Genomic DNA, 15,773 nt, shown 5'->3' on the forward strand with positions numbered 1-15,773 from the left:
TAAGCTCAAGGCAGCTTTTATCAAGGCTGAGAATGAGCTGAAGAATATACATCTACTGTGGCAAAAGGAGAAGTCTTCCTTCGTAGACCAGAATAAAAAAGCCTCTGAACTTTATCAGACCCAGGTGGAGATGACAGCTGAATTCAGAAGAATGGGGAGGGAGGCTGAGCAGACGCTGCAGAGATTCAAGGCAGCCCATGAAGGCCAGCTGGAAGAACAGAGAGCGGAGACAAACAGGATCGCAGCAGCTCTGAAAGAAACACAGGACCTGCAGTACAGGGACGGAAAAAGTCAGATCCTTGTATCTGTATTCATTCATTTGTATATATGAATGTATTTATTTATTACTGTGTTTATTTATACATTTATGTTTACATACGTACATTTAAAAACTTAGGTATCATATAGTGTGTATATATATATATATATATACATTAAATTGTGAATCAATTAGTATAGTGGTTGATCTGCTGTTCAGAGGCAGTTTATAGAATAACAGCGGCAGTGAATTAAAATCACTGGCAGTCAGAAGTGAGATTTGAACCCACGCCGCCATACAAACAAACACATACTAACTTTACACAGGTTCAGGTGGTTATATGTGCATGACTACTAATCCTCAGATGAGGTGAGTGAAGGTAGGTGACTTTGGACCCACTTGACTTTACAAAGCTGGTCATCTCGTGGTCTTCAAACTGTGCTCCCTTTTAAAATCAGGTCCCGCCATCATTTGTCTTCGGATCCACGATATAGGTAATGCCAATTTACGTCAACGTTCTGAAAGAGTTTTTACAAACAGTTTATCTTGCGTTGATTTGGTGCAATTGTTACACACTGAATGATGATGATGTCCATTCAGTTTTCCAGATTAATGTATTGTGCTGTGAATACAACAAGAAGTCTCAGATGACTGTCCTTTCTGGTCTAGCTCGCTTATCTTAGACAAGAATTACATGAATTGTGAACACACAACTTGAAATATACAGCCTAACAAACTACTGCTTATATCTGTCACAGGACACACCATTTATCTATATATAACCTTACATGGGAACAATACAATTATCAGGCCAGGTTACTGACCTTACAATGGCGCTAAACCGCTAGCGCGCGCGAATAGCCTCATATAGCTACTGATGCTAGCCTTAGTTAGCCGCCCTACGTTTCAGTATTAAACACTTTATAAACATTAAAACATGGCACCGCAAAAGCGAGCAAACTTAATATAAATGTATATTCTAATAACCAGAAAATAATAGCGAGGGGGGCAAGGTGATGACACAACTAATACAATAACAATTGTACAAATAATTGTAGCCATTATATGGTACAGGGTGCCACACATGCATGAATCACAGAGTAATTACACAGTTAAACCGTCATAGTGTGAATTCAAGTTTCAATGACGAGCGTTATCGACCGTTACTCAGGCAAAATATGCGATCGAGATGTCGGCATTAATGCTTTGTATTTGCCAATCCCTGATATTGCTACAACATGTTGGAATAGGTAACGTAACTAGCAGCACCGCAGCTAACCGCTAATGTATGGAGGTTTCATTGAGTTAACGTTACATTATGAGGCGATCAAGTAATGCTTTCAGTAAAAATCAGTACTGACAAAAGGTAAATTATAACGTTATCATGATGTGTTCAAATTAATCTTGTATATTATAGTTTTTGGCGAGAAAAGATAAAAGAGTTATCACAGGTGTAATTTCCTAACACTACCTCTAAGCAGCTGATAATGCATAAATACTACTACAAATGCCAAGTTTTTTTTGTCACTAAAAATACAAATGCAAATAACCACTAAAGATTGGCTGTACAAAAGAAGAAGGATACCATTAAGAATGTGTGGCCGTTTACTTTGACTTTGGGTTGACTGTGGTTGAAATGTTTTTTCATGGTGGTGGTGAAAAAACAAATCCGGAGCCTTGGGTATCACCTGCTATAACTAAACAACAACAAAGTCTGCATCGGCACGGCTCAATTTTCGCACAGATAGCCTGTATTGCTACATGTGTAGTATTTAGGTTTTTATTTTATTTTAGGTATGTTTTTTCGACGTTTTCTCGTGGCCCCGTAGCAAATGCTTTGCAGCCCGGTGCCGGTCCACAGCCCGGTGACTGGAGACCACTGATGTAGATGACTCTCGGCTCTCCATGGCTCTCCATGGCTCACAGCACAATTAGGCGGAACTTGCCGTAGAACCTGAAAAAAAGAATAAGGAAGTGAGAACACTTCAAAAGCAACTACTTCTGTTTGTTGTACACTCTGAACTACAATATTTATGTTATGTGATATGTCATTTAGCTTCACGAAATATAAGTGTTTTCTGAAATGCCATTCTGTTTTGTGAAATACTTTGTTTTTTCAAACATAAAATGCTGCTTAAATAAAAAAAAAACAGTACATGCCTACACCGTCCTGAGAAGAGGACTAATCAGTATTACTAATCAGTATATGAAAACTGTGTTGAGTGTAGACGCATTCAAGGTGTACATCCCAAATCCCTTAATTGTCATTTCCTCGTTCCTCTCTCCTCGCATGGTTTCCTCCATGCATCCCTAGTGGGAGGGACTAAGACGCAAGGAAGGGACCCAAGTGAGGGAAACGGGGATGCAATTAAGAGACAGGATGTACCCATAGTTGCAGATTCACCCAATTAACAACTCCCTCTCAGCTGAAAAATGTTCACATTGACACTAATTGTTAACCACTGACAAGACACAACTTTAACATTTTGAAAAAAACATCTAGTTGTACTCAAGCAATGCATTTTTATCACAAAAACCTCAGCTGGGTGTGGCCACTACGTTGCTCCACCACAACAGCTGCTGAGTTTTTCTGCATACAATTTTACATCGGGAATCTGTAAAATGCTGTAAAGACAAGAGCTTACATCAGATGATAGAAATGAATGTCATAGATGAGCAGTCCAAGTTGTGTCTCTCTGAGTAGACCTGCCTATGACCAACAGTATGAGGAAACATAATTTGACCATAACCACTGAGACGGTCTCCTAGTTATTACTGCAGGGCGTTTTTCTTTTCTTTGTAAAGCCGCTCTGGATATTTTCAGTCAAATGTAAAATAATGCAAGTATAATGCCTATGTTTTAAGCTAACTTTCAACTGTCTGTTCTGTCCTGCCTGTTAACATCATAAACGGTGAGTTTAATTAGAGCAGACCTGGGGCATTCATTTCTTTATATTAGTCTCTTTTGAATGTTGTGTCCGTTGTAATTCTCATTTTATGCTCTAGGTGATGCTATTGCACTGGCTATTGCTCTTCAGGTCCATGAACTCTGGTTAAATAATGGATTTCCAATTTAATTTGTGTAATATATTAGCTCATGGGCTTATTTAGGAGGCTCATAAATAGATCTCTTTAATCTCATTGAATTCAGCTCTCTTCTGTGAAGCTTGCAAATGATTTGTCAACACATCTTTAGTGTAATTATTTTACATTTTTCACTGACACTGCCGGCCATCTGTGAAAAAGGCTATAATAAATTCAATGCACATCAAAGGCAAAATATAGAAATCATGTTAGTAAGGCAGCCCCCTCTTAGGCGATTAGGCGACTAATGGGTCATTTATGTCTCAGTCAACTCAGATTTCTTTAGTCAATTAGACATTTTTTTTAAATGCTTTTTTTCATGCTGAATGACTTATTTGCAAGATACTTATGAGCACATCTCTGGTAAACATAAGGTTTATAGTGGTGCTTTTGTTTTTGAGCCGTTGTGTAGAAACTCGGTTTTACAGAATTGTTGAATATATCAACGAATCGAGTAGTCGACAAAATCATATGAGTGTTGGTCGACTTTCAGAATTTCTCTGGTCGAGGACATCCATTTGGATCACATGCACTATTATCATTGATATAATAGAATCCCATTGCTTAGCAGCAACATTTGAAACCTATGAGGCTCTGTGCCTGTGAGTGCTGGAATGTAACCCTGGATTAGGAGGGCTGGGTATAATTTGGGACATTATGTGGGAGCCTCACACAAGTGATGCTTTATGATTTGCTGTGGTAGTTGTGAAATTTGCCATCACCAGGGCGTTGGTGGTGATAGAGCAAAGCTGACGGGATAAATACGGAGAGAGAGAGAGAGAAAAGAGGGAGAGAGAGAGAGAGAGAGAGAGAGAGAGAGAGAGAGAGAGGCAGAAGATACTTGGTAACGCATCACAGCAGGACCGGCAATCGAATCTAAAGGCGCTCAGCCAGCGACGGACACGGACGAGGAAGGTAGGACAATATGATAATGACATGACCATCCTGCTGAAGAGGTTTTCACTGAAAGGATCATGTTGGACATTATCTCGTGCTGTAACATTTTCTACATTTTCGTAATTGTCGACTTTAACGGCCACTTCTAGTGCTCTTACTCAGACACCTGGCGATGCAGTGTCTCTGGAATGTGCGCCTCAAAGAAGAGTTGTAGAAGTAGTTGATTGATTCATGTAAGTCATGTTTGCACGAGCTCTCAGTCCAGCGAGAGGATCGGTTAAGTTTAAGGCGACGTCCTTTCGCATTTACGACCACTTCATTTATGTTCTGTTTTTTTTTTTCTTTCTGTAATGGTCGACTCCAACTGTTGCTGTTATGTTATCGGAGTAATTAAGTGGCCAGTAAATGTGAGGTGGTGTGCATGCCTGCGTGAAGGTGTCAGGTATACAGTGTTATCTCAGGTAGCCCTGGCGACTCAAGAGGTGCCTGCTGGGAAGCGCCCTGGTGCCCACTCACTTATTCATGTGTCACCTGAACGCGGCAGCGACGCAGCGCCAGGTTGAAGAGGAGCACCACTCAATTTGAGAATTTAACCATTAATCCTGTTGCCTGGGTCAGTCTTTTTTTTAACATATGTTTCTTGTAGATACAACAGTAGTCTTCCAATTGTTAAATATTTTATATAATGGTACTTTAGTCTTCTTGCAGGAATTGCTTCATAGACAGCTGTTGTAATACAAACTTAGCGAAGTATTTCAATGCAGTGTTTTTAAAAAAAAAAATGTATTCCCCTCCTGCCCTGATTGGTCATATTATCATATTTCAATAAGTCTGGATGAGAGTATGTGGCTTGTGATATTTCCCAGCAGGCTTACTGCACACTGCTGACTGACCTTAGCAAATATCTTTAAAGTTGATCAAAGCTTTAAATGAACAGCAAATCATTGGAGCAACTTTTAAATCATACATGTTTTCATACACTGACTTTTGTTTATGTTCAACAGTAGTGCAATATAAGTATAAGGGAACAGATGTGTATTCATTCGTTTTAATTGTCAGTATACAATTCACATACTCAGTTTTTGGCCATGAGTAATAATATTGTGTTGCTTCCAAACTTTCACATTATACAGTGCATATAATGATGTGCTCCAGGTGGGTTACACAGAATCCGCATTATATGACATCAAATGAGTGACCACACTCACACACTGACTCTGGGGAAATGCTGTCACTCACTACTCCTGCTGAAATATGTTGCAAGGCAATTTTGGCCTCTGTAGTCCCAGGTTGTATAGGTTCACTGTCATCCTCACTGTGGTCCACAAGTTTATAAGTACTGTCACCCCTTCTACTAAGTCAAGGTGTACTATGAAAATATACATATGCTGCAAATGTCTAAAATGATTGTTGCTACCATATCATCTCCCTCAAAGAATCCTATATATGATGTATGTGATGAACTGGAGAGAACCTCCTGCTGGGTTTCATGCAGTTGGGATAGCATGACTCTTTGACAGTTTTGCTTTTTGAGTGTCTGTCACTCTCTGAATTCATTCAGAATAAACACAAAAAAGAGTGAAGTAGAGAGTCTATATCTGACAGACTCCTTGACTGACAGGCTCAAATGAAACTCAATATGAGTGATAGAAGAATGAATTGCAGATACAATGACTCTACTGGACTATCCTCTGAGGTCTCCGAGCACGGTGTGAGGACAAGAAAGCAGTGTTAAGGAATGGTAAACTTGTGGAGGGGAAAAGGGAGAGAAAGCAATGCAGATTAGAGAGGGCGGTGGTTATTAAATTACCACTTCTTATGCTAGTGATATAATTCATGTGGCTTAGCTAATGTGTGGAAATAGTGAGTGGAGCTATACTGGGAATGCTTTGGCATTGATCACATGTGTGAAAGCATCAGAACAGTTTACCTGCTCTTGAGTAACTAATAGGCGATGGCTCATGAATTCCTTTTTTTTTTACTGAGATGCTTACTGACACATATTCAGGATATGAGTCTGCTTGGCACAATGAGCTCAAAGGGTTGCAGAGAGAAATAGCTTTTTATTGCAGCAGTGTTTATACAGTGGTGTGTTTTCGCTGACAGAATAATGCTCTGTTGTGGTTTGAGCACAGCGGTCTCTATGTGACGACGTTTGACACGGAACTCTCAGACCTTGAATGTCAGTTTTCTGTCTTTTTTTCTTTCTTTTCCAAGCTGCTTTTGCCGTCTACACAACATTGCTAGTACTGTAATTATGATCATTGCAAGCTTTCCGACTTTTCTCATTTCTACATCCACCTCTTTCTTGGTCCAGCTGTGTGTGGTCATTAAATCAGCCGAGGCAGTCGGGCAGAACAGCAAGAAAACGGGTTGGAGAGGAGGGAAGGGAGGGCTGAGAAGACGATTTAGCTCAGCCTGCTGTCGGTGAAGAGTCGGTCCCGGCTTGCTGCTGTACTTGTGGATGTGAAGCCATGCTTTCCTAAATTTGTCACTGTGGGCAAGAGTCGCACAGAAGATCCGATCTTTGACGGTAGCTTTTTTAAAGATGATTGTTTAAATAGTTGATTGTAAACCCAACCATCCATGATAATCTTTGCTACTAATCCCTGTATTGATTTTTAATTATGTAAATATGAAACCATTATGAAGGAATTTGGAAAATTAAAATTTTCTGAAGGAGGGATGGAGGCCTCGCATTTCTCACCGTTTGAGTGTCTCCCCTGCAAATAGGCCTAAACCATGGCAAGTTAAACAAAACAAAAAACAACAATTTAATGGCAGCTTTGTTGTGTGACAAACCCTTGTTGTTGGTATTTGTGCATGGAGTGTGGCTGAAACAGCGCAGGGAGAGACAGGACGGGAAGAGAGACAGTGAGGGTGGAGCGAGATGGGAGGCAGAGAGGTGAAGTGTTGAGATGCAAAGGTCATCTGTGCTGGAGAGGAGCTACTAAATGGTGTGTTTTGATCTTTCAACTGGGATTGAAACAGTCAGCTGTTGGCAGGGTATATGACTGCGCTCTAACAAAGAGAGAGACAAAAGGAGATAAATGAGTCTCTACAGGCTATCGGCTGCCCTCTGACACGGCTGTCTGTGTTTATGTTGTCTGATATACACACAGGCTTCTGCTGGGACAGCTTTGCCAAGCTCACTGCAGCGGATAACGGCCAAGTGAAAAAGTAAGCCTGGCTAAGAAACAGGCATTTTAACACTGGCATAAAAATTTGGGGAAGGGGCAATCGGTTCAGATTATGGAGGCTTTGAATTTGTTTAGTGGCATAGTGTTTGAGTGATGAAGAAAGGGAGAAATCCCAGGCTAGTGGAGAGCCGAGGCAAACAACATTGAGAGGAATGACGTGCGAAGGCCATGATTACAGTATAAAACGAGGGAAACTCATTAACAATAAATCTCATTGTCTCATAAAAATGGTTATAGGCTACATGGTGAAACGGGTGAAGCCAAAAACATTGTGATTCAGTAGAATAAAAGTAAAGCAGAGGACAAGAAGCTCATGACAGCGTATTGATCTGTCTTGTTTTTATCAGTAGAAGGACGAGAGGGAAAAATCATGGAGTGTATCATTATGTTCTCACCACAATTTGTCCACAAAAACACTAAAAGCCTAAAACCAGAGAGCTAAGATTGTTATGTCAGTCTGCACTCAGCTAAAAAGGTGGTGGAAACAGCAGACATGGTTGTTTACATCCTACATCCTTTTTTAGCTTGTTTCTTTGGTTTTTGAATCTCACATCTCATGAGACATTGTGGCTCTTTTTTTTCACGGGAATCCAATTATGTTGTTTCTGTGCACCATGTTATATTCAGTATTTACTTTGTAGCTGTAGTAATCTGTCGGAAACATTCTGATTCCAGTTTACCATTTTAGCTAATTCTTCTGTCATAGATCCGTAATAAGCAGTTTCCTGCTCGATCATGATCTTGAGAATTGAGCAAAGACAAAACAGCAGAATGGACATAAACAGTGATCAGTGTTGTCTATGTATGACAGCACGATGCATTAAGGAGAGATGGGTACAATATGGCCACTGGCCAGGAGGAGAGAAGTTACAGTGGGTACGGAAAGTATTCAGACCCCTTTAAATTTTTCACTCTTTGTTTCATTGCAGCCATTTGCTAAAATCAAAAAAGTTCATTTTATTTCTCATTAATGTACACTCAGTACCCCATCTTGACAGAAAAAAAACAAATGTAGAAATTTTTGCAAATTTATTAAAATATATTTGACCATGTGAAATATCACATGGTCATAAGTATTCAGACCCTTTGCTCAGTATTGAGTAGAAGCACCCTTTTGAGCTAGTACAGCCATGAGTCTTCTTGGGAATGATGCAACAAGTTTTTCACACCTGGATTTGGGGATCCTCTGCCATTCTTCCTTGCAGATCCTCTCCAGTTCCGTCAGGTTGGATGGTGAACGTTGGTGGACAGCCATTTTCAGGTCTCTCCAGAGATGCTCAATTGGGTTTAGGTCAGGGCTCTGGCTGGGCCAGTCAAGAATGGTCACAGAGTTGTTCCGAAGCCACTCCTTTGTTATTTTAGCTGTGTGCTTAGGGTCATTGTCTTGTTGGAAGGTGAACCTTCAGCCCAGTCTGAGGTCCAGAGCACTCTGGAAGAGGTTTTGTACTTGGCCGCATTCATCTTTCCTTCAATTGCAACCAGTCGTCCTGTCCCTGCAGCTGAAAAACACCCCCATAGCATGATGCTGCCACCACCATGTTTCACTGTTGGGATTGTATTGGGCAGGTGATGAGCAGTGCCTGGTTTTCTCCACACATACCGCTTAGAATTAACGCCAAAAAGTTCAATCTTGGTCTCATCAGACCAGAGAATCTTATTTCTCATAGTCTGGGAGTCCTTCATGTGTTTTTTGGCAAACTCTATGCGGGCTTTCATGTCTTGCACTGAGGAGAGGCTTCCGTCGGGCCACTCTGCCATAAAGCCCCGACTGGTGGAGGGCTGCAGTGATAGTTGACTTTGTGGAACTTTCTCCCATCTCCCTACTGCATCTCTGGAGCTCAGCCACAGTGATCTTTGGGTTCTTCTTTACCTCTCTCACCAAGGCTCTTCTTCCACGATTGCTCAGTTTGGCTGGACAGCCAGGTCTAGGAAGAGTTCTGGTCGTCCCAAACTTCTTCCATTTAAGGATTATGGAGGCCACTGTGCTCTTAGGAACCTTGAGTGCTGCAGAAATTCTTTTGTAACCTTGGCCAGATCTGTGCCTTGCCACAATTCTGTCTCTGAGCTCCTTGGGCAGTTCCTTCGACCTCATGATTCTCATTTGCTCTGACATGCACTGTGAGCTGTAAGGTCTTATATAGACAGGTGTGTGCCTTTCCTAATCAAGTCCAATCAGTTTAATTAAACACAGCTGGACTCCAACGAAGGAGTAGAACCATCTCAAGGAGGATCAGAAGAAATGGACAGCATGTGAGTTAAATATGAGTGTCACAGCAAAGGGTCTGAATACTTATGACCATGTGATATTTCAGTTTTTCTTTTTTAATAAATTTGCAAAAATTTCTACATTTCTGTTTTTTTCTGTCAAGATGGGGTGCTGAGTGTACATTAATGAGAAATAAAATGAACTTTTTTGATTTTAGCAAATGGCTGCAATGAAAATGTAAAGGGGTCTGAATACTTTCCGTACCCACTGTATATCCAAAGAGACTTGCAGTAAGTACATTCACCTTATGTTGATATTCTACAGAGTCTCACCGCAGTTCAACAAATGGTCACCGATTGTAATCTATTGGTTTCGTGTACAGGGACACAAATTGTCTGTATTTTTTTTTTCTGAACAACGAAAGCTAGGTTTAGGCAACAAATTCACAACCATAAAACCACAACACCGGTCTCATGGTGGAAAGTCCTGTCTTTTATTTTTTTTGTCCACCATGAAAAAAAGATTCTTATTGACTTTCCATTCGCATTATTTTTGTCCAGAGCAACATGAAAAATACAACGGAAAATTCTTGTCCATGTACACACACGCAATAGATTGTATTTCACTACCTGCCATGATACTGGGCTGGGTCGGAGCCATTCGCAGCACAGTAGGCAAGTACCAGTGTCTCCATTCGTATTCAAGCGGACACCCGGAACCTGATGAGGGAGGAGCAGTGTAGTGTGTATGAATTCTTTTTAATTACATTTTTTTTATATTTTTAGATGTGACAGTGTACTTCAGTGAATAATATGAGTAGCACATTCATTTTGTGTGAAGATGGAGATCAAGTGAATATCAGCTATGGATGGCAGAAATAGCTTGAAGGCCTAGTCTGAGCCTGGAGTACATTATGACATCTTTTAAAGACATACTGAGTAATTTAGTGGTTTAATCTAAACTGCTGTCGTTCACCATGTCACCTGAGCGGCATGCAAAGACCCTGCAGCAGAGTAGCTGACTTTTCCACAAGATGAAACGTCATTAGCATGATGACATCATTGTAACATCAGTTTTAATGAGTTTTTCCTATTGCAGACAGCTCTTCAGCGTCCACTTGACAAATGACTTGATTCTGACCCAGCTTTGTCTCTGTGTGCGGCACAGGAGGAAGCCTCTCCCATACTATTTACTCCAAGTGAACACTACTCTCCCTCAGGCCAAATGTCCCTCTGTCTCACACGTACACACGCACACACACACACACACCTTAGTGTTGGTCAACACAGGCCAGGGTGTGTATGAGCTGGGCCTGCTCATGCGTTTTGTGACAGGTTGCTGTAATGCGGCTCTTTGCAGCGCTCCCGTCCTGTTCTGATAATGACCATCTTCATAGGTCCCTCCCACAGTGTTTATCTGCACTGGCAGCCCATATGGGATCAAAGAAGTTTCAGTTTGGCTCTGCATGTTTATGAGTCCTCTACATGTATCTCCTGTTTGCCTGGCAGGACATTAGTGATCTTTCATTGGGAGGAGACTCCAGTCAAGTAAGGTGTTATTTATAAAGCCCAATATCACAAATTTGTCTCAAGGGACTTTACAATATGTAGACACCCACTATCCTTAAACCCTCAATTAAGAAGTTAATCAGCAGGGACCTGCTTCAATTCACTAACCTCTGACTCGTTTTGAGATTTTAGGTAGATTTGAAAAATGTGTGTATTGAGCGACACTCATATGGTTCTTAGAAAATGAAGGTTTGGTCACTTGATGTGGAAGTAAACCTCCACTGGTGCTTTCTAAAGAAGCAGGCTCTGGCAATATGCCGTTCTGTCTGCCATGTTGCCTTCTGCCTGAAATGGTTGGTCCACATAAAATGTGGGAACCACTTTGGTTGCTGGACTTATGCGTCGTTGTCCAAGAGGTATCATTGTCTGCCTGTTGTCTTGAACTTCTCTCCCGAAGACGTTGGTTCATAATTTTTTAAGAAAGTGGAACATCAGCACCAGCGATTTCATAGATGACCCGACCCAAGAGAACGGTTTGCTCAGCATCAATGTGCCGCCCGCGTCAGTTCGATTATCATTTCTACTCAGAAAGCACTACATGCTCTGCAGTCCGAATGCCATCCCGTTTACATTGCACTCTTGTCATGAGTGAAGTTTGCTGAGTAAGGCTTTCAAAAAGTCCTGTCATGTTGGAGATGAAGAGATCAGGAGGGCGGGGGGGGGGGAGACATTACTCAGCTCATCAGAGCCCCGCTGCCCCTCCCTCCTCCCTGACAAAGCCAAATGTCTGCTAATCTGTCTGTGATCATGGCGCTTAATGAGCGATGGCTTTTTCATGAGGCCCGAGGGCGGCCAGAAGTCTGCCATTGATTTGCTGTGATAATCCAGATTTCGCTGCTCGCTGAGGGCCACCACTCCCCTCTGAGAAGGGGGCCTTTTTGAGGTTGAAGCAAGTCAGACACAATTGCCATGTAATCAATATTATTGAGTGTGTAAGCCAGGAGATACAGCCATTGTGGGCAGGCAGGCCTCTCTGGAGAGAACACAGCAGGTCCACACATAACTCTTCACTTTACACTGCCTTAATCACACATTACTTACAGATAAGCTATAGGACCACAACTCATTAAATAGACCTGGATCCCAGCCGCCCTAAGCTTCGCCCAGTGGGAGCTGTATGTGTTCCTAATGGTCATTTCTAGGCTTTAAAATGGCCTGCCTGTTAAATCTGGTGTCAGGGCAGGATCTTGGTTATGTTGCAACCAAAACAAAAAAAGCCTCAAGGGCAGACAAAGGCTATCTTACCTGTTTTAAAGAAGTTATTTAGGTGATTAGATGTACTTTTTATTTCTCTGTGGGTACAGGGAAATGGTGGTCTTGGACCCACATGTAACATGACAACAGCACAAATACATGGCCCACAGAAGACATGTTTGTTGTGTTGACATTTTACATCAGGACACGGGAGACCTAATTATCTGCCAAAGCTTAGCACAAAAACAGTTTGAAATGACTACATAATACATATATAATTGGACAAGCCAAGTTGCGTGTTAAATCAAAAAAGGAAGACGAGTCAAAGTAGATAAGACCAAGAAGAGACGAGAGAGAGATGACTATAAAGAGCGAAAAAGAGAGGAAACTAGACAGAAAAAAGGCAAGCTTCGGGGGAGAGAGAGAGAGAGGTACGAGATGTTGTTATGGGTGAAGGGGGGTGAGCAGAAGATGAGCAGTGACTCTGACAGAGTGAAGGAGGGAATGAAGACAGTGAGGGATTGATGGATGTTGACAGTATCACCAGTTGAGTGGGACAGAGCTGCAGCGAGGCCCAGCTTAGCCCTTAGTTTCATTCCTCCATGCATAACTGACTGACTGGGACTTTAGATGTAGCTGGTACTCTGGTACATCTGAAGCTAGATCATGCTTTTGCACTAAACACAAACTTACCTCCACCTCAAGAGCCCTGGCTCATTTCATTTCATCCATCTGCTCGATGCCATTCCTCCACCATCTATTATCTGAATATCAAACGCTATCACTCCAACACTGCTGTTTGTTTACATCAGTGGAGTTTCTAAAGACGTTAAACCGGCCCAGATTTTCAATTCTGCTCATTTGAGCAACACAAAATGCTATTTTTTAATGTAGGTGTCGTCGGTTATATGTTTTACCTGTTGTCAAAATTGACTTGAATATTCTGGGGAATTCGCTGCACTTTAAGTATGGTTCATAGAAAGTGTATATTTAACCAATTGGTTTTCAGTATGGAGGTGTTCTTGTGGTGCTAAGCATAGGTTGATCACGCCCCCCCACTTTCACACTCTTCCTCCACCAAATTGTTGCTGAAGTGATTGCAGTGGTACCCATTAACTGCACATTACATGGTCGCACAATAGCCTGAGTCAGTCGAAATATGTATAGAAGAAACTAATTAACATACCACTCTCTCTTATATTTCAAGAGATATACTAAAACATCACGGCGTGATTATGAATACTGAAGAATAGTAACAAATTGCCCGAGTCACAAAGAACATATGGTTTCCACTTCGCCCTCCGAGTATCTAACCATGCAGGTAGTTTCAGACTGATTTCGCTGAGCCTTCTGACATGCAATATCTGCAGTAGTGATTTCTACCAACACAACAGTTGAGTTAAATAGGAATTTGTTTAACGGTGCTCAAAATATTGAGAAATGATATTTAGAGAATTCAGCTGAAAAGTCTCTTTTCAAAACAATGTCCCGTTTACTGCAGATAATCCTCGGCCCTGCTCTGGGACAGTGTTCGCTACTCTTTAAACTTCAATACAAAAATACATTTCCAATAAAAACAGTTGATCAAGATTTGTAGCTGTTGACTTTTTCAAAAAGCAATTTTCAATGCATTGAGCGTTACAAATACAATTCAGTTTACTTCAATTATTTGCAGCAGATCTCTGAAACCGAACTAAATGTATCTGTCTGGTAAAGTGCCCAGGGGGGTATGGTGGGAAATGACTGTTGGTTATTTGGGTGAACTGACCCTTAAAGTTAGGTAAAGACTTTGCACTAAAAAACAGCTGGTCAGCAGGTTTCAAATGAACTGTGTGCTTTGCAGATCAAAGGAGAGACAAGAAACACAATGAATGAAGCTGAGCTTAAATGATGGACAGTTTCTTAGTGCTGAGAACAAATAATGAAACAATAAAACATGCATTAAATATTACCCACCGTAAGTTATTATAAAAAAACTTGAGGTGTGTAATTTGGCCAGAGCACGGTCCTTAGCAGCTCCTTACTATGCTTATGCCACGGGGCAGGCTGTGACAGTTATATGCACCATCCAGGTTACATTAACAAGACTAAAGACAGGATGACCTGGCGCTCTAGTTGTACTTCAGTGCATCTGCAACTTTATGGGGGTTCCTTCTCTGTGAGAATGATTCATATTGAATTCTCTTACATCCTGATGAGGCCAGAGAGCTGGATGCTGCTGCTGCAGGAGAACTGCTTTTATTGTTCACGCCTGCCTCAGCTCCTAAACCCAACGTGTCCGTCTCAACTGGTATCCATCATTCACATCCAACTGCTCGTCATCTCAGAAAAGTCCTTTAGCATTTGGATGAAGGGTTAGATGTGTGAGGGGGGGTCCATTGTATGGCAGACAACAAGGTAAAGGTCGTGCATTCATTACGCACCTTTCTACATTTTATACTTGAACAGGGCCATGATGGTATAGTAACGGATTCTCGGTACCACTATCAGATTAACATCAGATCGTACCAGATCTTGCACAACGATGGATTTTTTACATCAGACTCATTTTCTTGTGGCCATTTCTGGTTCCCCAAAGAAAATCAATCGGGTTCTATTTAGAAGAGCAGAGAAAATAACTTTGATGACACATGTTTTCATTCAACAAGGGGAACAGGAGAAAAAGAGGACTTAAAGAGCTTGTTCGCTACTCTGTGCAATTATTCAATTTCTTTCAGTGTAGAGAGCTGGGAATGGGCTTTATTGATTGTCCTCATTCCGACTGATCAACCCTAACTGAGCATCAAAGAAGAACACGGGAAACACCGAGTTCTCCCCTCAGGTCTTGTAGCTTTCTGTTACTGGGTTTGATTAACGGTGTGTCAGTACACTTGGCTATTTAAAGTGCTCCAGGGTATCTAAGTCATGCTACCTCAGGTGTGTTATTGATAAAAACGGTAGGAAATGATTAGGTGGAAAGGAAAGGGGTATGTTACTGCAATGTGTAATCTGTTTGGGCTGTTGTCGTCAGCTCTCTAACTGAGCTTCACACTGAGTCAAGATAATAGCCTTTACTAGAGCACCACGACAACGAGGGAGGAGAGAGTATGAGAGGTCTTCAGGGCCCAGTAAGAGAGATGAATGAAAGTGAATAAGCAAATAAAAAAGGAAGGGAAATGAGGAAGGAATAAAGTTTAAAAAAAGGAGGAGCAGACATAACCATATAGGTTGAATTGTTACAGAAAGTGAAATGCAATAATGCTGAGGAAACGAGAATCCAAATGAAAACAAATGTGCCTATTCAAACTGACACACATGCACAACTGATATAAGCGCGCACGCACAGACACAGACGCGTGTATACAATAAGCAATGACCCCCCCCCC

At 41.4% G+C, this 15,773-nt stretch overlaps 1 protein-coding gene across 4 annotated transcripts in view; it reads left to right on the forward strand.

Annotated features, from left to right (window-relative positions):
* Nucleotides 1–4,181: 4,181 nt before the first annotated feature.
* cdh23 (cadherin-related 23) overlaps nt 4,182–15,773 on the forward strand; it is a 148,243-nt gene continuing 136,651 nt past the window's right edge. For all 4 annotated transcript variants that reach the window (XM_031878740.1, XM_031878749.1, XM_031878758.1 and 1 more), the window contains exon 1: nt 4,182–4,258. The gene's annotated coding sequence lies outside the window, so the exon portion shown is untranslated. The remainder of the gene's footprint in view (nt 4,259–15,773) is intronic.

Source organism: Anarrhichthys ocellatus, unplaced genomic scaffold, assembly GCF_004355925.1.
Source record: "Anarrhichthys ocellatus isolate YVR2014 unplaced genomic scaffold, GSC_Weel_1.0 scaffold3, whole genome shotgun sequence".
NCBI classification, from domain to species: domain Eukaryota; kingdom Metazoa; phylum Chordata; class Actinopteri; order Perciformes; family Anarhichadidae; genus Anarrhichthys; species Anarrhichthys ocellatus.